Genomic DNA, 7,155 nt, shown 5'->3' on the forward strand with positions numbered 1-7,155 from the left:
GGTCTGTTGTCTTTCAGAAGGATTATAGCCAGTTGCTGGTCCCTGCTGAATGGGGCCCTTTGTGAGCCTGTGCGGGGGATGTGCTGCACAGGGGAAGGAGAGACTTGGCACAGGGATTGAAATGAATGTGAACAAGGATGGCATTGTCTTGCTGCATCCTCCCCAGGAACCAGGCTGTGGAGGTCACCCCTCAGATCTGAGGCAACTGCAGCTACCTCGTGTGTGGGATGGTCCAGAGAGCCTTTTTGTTTGCCTTGGTGTATCATTAGGGAAAATCCAGCAGAGAACAGGGTCAGTGAATGTTTCAGCCTGGCAGGAAGGTAAAGAAAAAGGAATTTCCTCTAGGTTTTATGCATGAGATTTCTCCTACACGTGTATGCATATCCCATGCTGAGAACTACAGAAAACTGAATTCAATACACAGATGTTCATATATTCGTGGAAGCCAAAGCTTTAAAACTACTCAAAGTCCCAACATTGAAGTTTGTGAGAAATTGCTGTGATTTGTCCAAAAACCGCTGTTCCAACTTTTCAATGAACACCTGAAATAAATACTGTAACAACTGAAATATTAAGCTTATCTGGAAGGACTGAGGCAGGAGCTTTCTTGCTCCGTAATTCTTGCACTTTGAGAATGTATTTTTCCAGCAAACATTTTGTGTGTGCTGATGACTTTGGTGCTGGCTCTGCCCTCACCATTAAATACAGAAATGGGTGTGCAGTGATTTACTGAGAGCTGTGTTGTGGTGGGACAAGAAGAAGCTGAAAGACTTTACGCAAGCGGCTATTTCCATTACTCTTCCAAGCTGAGTTTTGTCTTTAAAACTTTATTTGGATCCTAAAACAAACAAACAAACAAAAAAAAAAAAAACGGTGCCAAAATAACAGGATTTGGGTAAGCCTAGCAGTTGTTTTGTTGTATCAGAATTCAGAGCTCAAAATTACATTTTAAGATCTCCTGCACCTGAGAAACAAATGACAGTTTGGCTTCTCTTATTTCTGGCTTGGACATTAGGACATGAGATAATTCTGAGCTTTGTCACTGACTTCCCAAATACCCATGTACTTCTGTGTGTTACAGCCTATCCCAGCTGGTGGATGGGGTCCGCCGCTTGGGACCCAGAGAGCCACAGCCACCCCAAAGGATGTCTCGCTAGAAACAGCTCCTTGGGGGGTCAGGGCGCCCCTCAGCTGGTAGAGGGGCTTCTCAGCATCGGGCAGAGCAGTGATTTTTCAGCTCAGTGATTTCAGCTTTCAGTGATTTCAGTTCAGTGCTTTTAGCTCATGCCCTTGTGAGATAGCCCCTCTTTTAGCCGGCCGTGGTGAGAGAGAGAGAGGTCTCGTATGGAATTTCCGCAGGTGGTACTTTATTGGAATGGTACCAGCGAAAGGGATCCAGGGACGAGGAACCTCTGCCTACCAGAGGAAACCCAGGGGTTTTTATGGGACACCAGGGTGGGAGGAAAAGGGTACAGAACCAATTAATTGTAACAGATCTACATAAAATCCCGAGGGGGCTTGTGGGTCTCCAGACAGGTCGCCGTGGCTACGAGGTTTGTCTTTGTCTTAGGGGCTCTGGCTGAAGTTGCAAAATTCTTCCTTGACTCCTCAGCTTGGCTCCCTCCAGGGCAGAGCAGCCGGGGCTCCGCCCACCTCCACAACAGCCCACCTGGAAAAAGAGTTTAAGACATCTTTCATCTCAATCTCTCCCGATACCACCGTACCTCACACAGAGCATGTTGGAAATCAGTTCAAAGGGCTGGATAACCCTTAAGAGTTAAGAATCAGAAAAGTAGAATTAAGGTTAAAGCTGATAAAATTAAAAGCAGCTTGAAAAAAGAGAAAGATGAAGTATACCAGAATTACAAAGTCATCACCAGCAGAAATTTTTCTCTTTTCATTTTCTAATGTGAAATTGAAGCTGATTACAACTACTTGAACACTGAAGCCTGCTGCTGTTTCTTTGTACTCCAACAGGTCCTCCTACTTTTAATCAGTTAAAATTGTATGTGGACTTGATCATTAAAAATTATAGTTGGGCTTTAGCACTTTTTCATAATATCTCTTTTTTTTTTCTTTTTTTTTTTTTTTTTTTTTTTTTTTTTTTTTTTTTTTTGCTACTCGGTTGCCAGGGGCTAAGAAATTATAGTGAAAAAATTAAAAGCCTTTAGTATTTTCATGCCTGTAATTTACTTAGCTGCTGGATGTAAAAAGACAAAAGGAGAATAAATTGCTTGAAAGCAAATAGAGGCTTCATTTTCCCCTGCTTTTGAGTTACTGATATCACACTGGACACCACATAGGAGGTTTTGGCTGAGAAACTAGCATGAGACTATCTGGCACATCCTGAAATACATTTTCGAGGCAATTTTCCAGGCAGAACCGTTTAGCAGTGAATGCTGGAATCCATCGTGATGCTGGTCATTATCAGCTGGCACAAGTGCTCCTTCAGCAGGAAACTCCGTGGTCCAGGGGTCTGCCCTGCAGGAGGGGTCACGTGGGCACAGGGACAGGGACATGGGCATGTCTCCTGTGCCCCTGCACCTGTGCTGCATCCTTAAGTGTAGGCACCTGCTAACATTGCAGCCTGAGGCTTCCTCAGATGATCCAAATACCTACTTGTACCACACTCAATTGCTTACCAGCCTCCCATGCATCTTGAATTCCTCCTGGGTGCCCTTTCTGGGTTTATTTGGAATTGTTGGGGCATCAGCTGCAGCCTCCCCCAACGTGGGCTCCTTGCAGGGAAGGGCAGTGATTTCTGACCCTCATTCCTTGCAGGCAGAGTCAGCTCAGAGCAGGCTATAGCCACACTCCTGTGTGCCCAGAATTAGTGAGGGCTGATATCCACTGATGGATTCAAGAAACATGGGATCAGCAGGCTGCTCTCCAGCCTTCCTCTTGTGACAGATAACATGCCAAATGCTTTGCCTGGGAATGTGGTGAGCTGATGCTTGGGGTGAGATCTATGTACGTACCCTTGCGCTCTCCAAGGATGTTGCAGTATCAGGGATCAGGGTAAGGATGAGACAATGAGGTTCCTCTGGGTTTGCTTCTCCTCCCCATAAGCCTTCAAAGCCCTGCACCATGGCCAGGCCGCCCTCTGGCAACCCAATTCAGAGCTCACCTCCTCTCCAGGCTGGTGCCAGGATGAGAAACAACGTCTGGAAGACCAGATGGAGAGCTTGCATCTTCCTCCCCGCTCTGCAGGAGTTTTTTGCATGTATAAACAGAGAGAGATATGGGGGATGCTTCCAGGGCAGACAGGGATTGCAAATAAGACCACGCAATAGGAAGGCTTAGCTTAGCCCTTTCTCCCCCTCAACAGCTTTACTGTTTTACTTAATCTCCCACTTTTACATCTTGCCCAAGAATATATCTGAAAAACACTGTTTATAAACAGCCAGGCTCTTCACACTCCTTTCTTTTAACTCACCCTTTGATTTCCCCACCAACTCCTGCTTCTGCTCTCTCGATTTCCCTCTGGCCAAGAAAAATTGTCCTAGCAACATGAATCTTCCCAAGCTCATTTCCCCTCCTTAGAGACCAGCTCAAATACACTAAAATCCCTTATCTTACTCTAAAGCAGATTTTTATTACCTCTCCAGCTCCCACAGGTCTTTGCAGCTCTGGAAGTAAAAGGTGCAAACAGTCAGAGCTGCCCTTGGAACAGGTGAGGTTAATGCTGCAGGACCTGTTCAATAGGAAGGGAAAATGAACCCTCTCTCCTCACTTGCTCTAATGACAATCTCTCTGTTTTAGAGCAAACAAACTCCAAATGTCCAGCTCCTTCCTTGTATTTGTGGGGTCCTTTTTGGGCACTTAGATGTGCAGGGTGCCATGGGCTGTATGAATGCAGGGCTCCTGATACATATGAGGGTCCAGATGTCAGAGAGGGGACACTTTCTGACTTCCACCTCGATGACAATGACAATTAGATGCAGACCTAGTTTTTAAATCTCCCCATTCTTACAAGGTATTACTCCTGCATCACCTCTCCACTGTGCTACAGATATCAATGAGCTCTAATCCTATGATAGAGGAAGAAAATATTTAGCTTCATTCTCAATTGTGGTCCATGGACACACGGTTTGTGTGACAGAACCGTCTTCCAGGGTCTCCGTGGGAATGCTGGGTGTGGAACCCAGCAGTGCAGAGGTTCAGCTGTGTTGTGTGAAGTATAGAAGCTTCTACTCCTAAAATGTATCCCTGAGGAAGGTTTTCTAGAGGAACATCCTTACAGCAACATCAGTACAAACACTGAAAATTGCTGTTCAGACACTCACCTCATCTCCTCTGCACAGACCTCTTCCTGCTTGATGTTCTCATCCACATTCCCATGCTCTCCTTACTCTTGCAAGTCCTGATGCCAGGGACAGAGATGGGACATTAGGCCAGAATGGGCCTAACCCCATGAGATGCAGAGTTCCCAGAGCCTGCAGGCAGGGTGGGTGGTGCTGGGCCATCCTTGGGGTGAAGCCTGGGCAGTCCAGTCCTGCCAGGCAGGAATGTTCACCAAGGGCCCAACACTGGTGCACAGTGGGCCCTGAGAGGAGCACGACCATCTGCGAATTTACTATTCCTTCTCAAATGCTAATTAGTTATTTACATAAAACTTTGGAACATTTTAATTAGTTGTGTTAATTTAGAATTCACAGAAGAGTGCTATAAAAGTCTATTATATGGGACGCTTATTCAAATGAAGCTTGAAATGGCACATGGTGATGTACTCACAAATCTCCTGCCAACACAGTGAGAAAAACGAGAGGGTGGCCAGGCTTTGAGTGAGACAGCAGGAGATTGGCATTTCAGCACCGGGTAAAGCTGAGAAGCTGGTCCTGGTTAGGGAGATGGTCCTTTCCCACTTGAGGTCTCAGTCTGACAGTTCCAGATTCATATTGTCCCAATGTTGTCGCATTTGATGTGTCCTCCTCCTCAGGGGAAGATTAACAGTTCTCTCTTTTCTATCTTTTCTATCTGTCAAGCTTTTTTTTTTTTTTTTTTTTTTTTTTTTTAACTTGTAGGAAGTCATGATTAGGTTTGAGTTGTTTTGAGATGATTCAAATCAAACTAAAAATGGCTGACAGTTTATGGATCCAGAGGAATCAGATAGATAGACATCAGTTCATTAGTCATATATCCAAACCACACTGTTTCTTTAGGAGATAAGATGATGCAAACAAATCTACTTCAAATACAGAGTTGCCAGGTCTAGAAGCACCTCTTGCTCTGCTTCAGCTCAAACTCTGGGACATCACAAGGCAGCAAACTTCCCTCCTGCTCTGCACAGGCTGTGACAGCACCCCCAGACAGCATTTCTCTGCCATCCCACCTGTGGGTACTGCACGGGCAATGAAGGCAGAGTGTGCTGGTCCTGCCTCAGCCAGGCCTTTCTCCTCAAGGCAGGTGGAAAAGGCTTTCCTTCATCAAGTTCATCTTTTTCACAGCACTAAACTCAATTAAAGTAAAGATGCCTGTAAGTGGCTGGACTGATAACTCTGTAAATCCAGCTATCTCAGGTTGCTGCAGAATCTAAATTATCCCATCGCCATTAATCCCAAGATAGAGAAATGTCCAAGCAGTTATTTAAAATGAGACACTCTGCCCTAAGATTTCATTTGGCAGAGAAAACCATTTTCTGTATAAAATACAGCCCACTTTACCTCTTGAGGCTTAAGACTTGATTCAATAAATCTGGAATTACGCTATGGAAAATCATCTTCTTTGATGGAAGGTGAGTGCCAGCATCACATCCAATTGAGACAGAGCTGCTGTCTTCCTGAAGAGCTTGAGCACAGCATGGAGCAAGGGAAACACAGTGGTCTATCCAAAACATTATGAACATGGGTGGTGACATTAAAAGTGAGAGGAAACAACAAGCTCTTATGTGATCCATGACAAAACAACTGTTTTCTTGGTGTTCCCAAGATGTCTAGGAATATTTTTATGTCATTTTCTGAAAAACAACAGAACAGTAGGAGCATTGCACTAAAACAGATCCACTCCAGTAAAATCAGTGGCTTAGCTGGGCTTCCTGTACTCCTCTGAGGGCCCCTAGTCTGGTGTTTTGCAGACTGTTGGGCACATAATGCTAGAAAGGCCATGTTTTCGAAACAGAAAGAAGGTTTGGGCTGCACAGATTCCATGGATATCTCTTATTCTGCTCTAACACTGGAAAATGAGATTGTACATAGTAGGAAGGGATCACAGAGGACTGCCATGAGAGGCAAGAGCAGACTGTCAGGAGCAAGTGAGCTTTTTGTTGGTCTGCGGGTTACACTCGCAGCATAAGAAGCAGAGATAAGTCTTGCTATAAAAGCTGTCAGGAAGGGGAGTGGAGAACATGTTGTTAAGTTCAGCTTCACGTTGTTGTTCAGCTTTATGTTGTCTGGGAAAGCAGATGGACCAACCTAAGGATGGACTACTTCACCTGCAGATGAAATACCCAACCTGGAGGTGTCTGCTTCCATCTCTGACGACTTCAGGGGAAAGGACCAGGACACACCTCAAGACTGTGCAATCCCACAACAGTAATTTGGTGATTTGATGGAGGCCAGCCTGAGATTGTTCAGCCTTTATCAAAGAAGATATTTTGAGAATCATTGCCATCATCAAGGCAAATTGGAAATATTCTCTGGGCAAGAATTTGCTTGATAACAACAAGAGGAGGGAGTGAAGCTGGAAGGCACTGTCAGCCAACTGGCAGGTAGTTCATGGGTGTCAAATCCCTTAATCCAACCTTTTAAAGCTCATCAGAAGATTTTACAGCAAGTGTATAAATGCCCTGTGGAATCCAAGGCTGCTGGAAATTATTTAGGACAAGAGCCAAATATAATTCAGGAAAAAAAATTGGACATCACTATGGAAAATTTGCAGAACAATATTTTTTGGAAAGCTTTTCTGTTATGATGCTTAAACTAGATTCACACTAGCAGAGGTGCAGAAGAAACATAGCTCATAATTACTCTCTTACTTTTCTCTGGCTGTAGTGGGAGCCAGGACACTAGAATTATGCTCAGGAAAGCAATCCCTATTTCCAGTTTTGAGTTCTTACTGTTTATTCAGAGCTCGCCCATTGACCCATCTTCCTGTCACAAACTGACTAAGTGCACACGTCAGAAGGATTGCCAGCAATCGACAGCAATCACTGGAAAA

The 7,155-nt window shown here is 44.7% G+C and overlaps 1 long non-coding RNA gene across 1 annotated transcript; it reads left to right on the forward strand.

Moving 5' to 3' along the window:
- Positions 1–2,798: 2,798 nt before the first annotated feature.
- LOC136365754 (uncharacterized) lies at positions 2,799–4,242 on the forward strand. The gene is made up of 3 exons (XR_010744405.1): positions 2,799–2,942; positions 3,618–3,673; positions 3,763–4,242. It is a non-coding gene; the product is annotated as an uncharacterized lncRNA (long non-coding RNA).
- The last annotated feature ends 2,913 nt before the right edge of the window (positions 4,243–7,155 follow it).

The sequence above is a fragment of the Sylvia atricapilla genome, chromosome 10 (genome assembly GCF_009819655.1).
Source record: "Sylvia atricapilla isolate bSylAtr1 chromosome 10, bSylAtr1.pri, whole genome shotgun sequence".
Lineage (NCBI taxonomy): Eukaryota > Metazoa > Chordata > Aves > Passeriformes > Sylviidae > Sylvia > Sylvia atricapilla.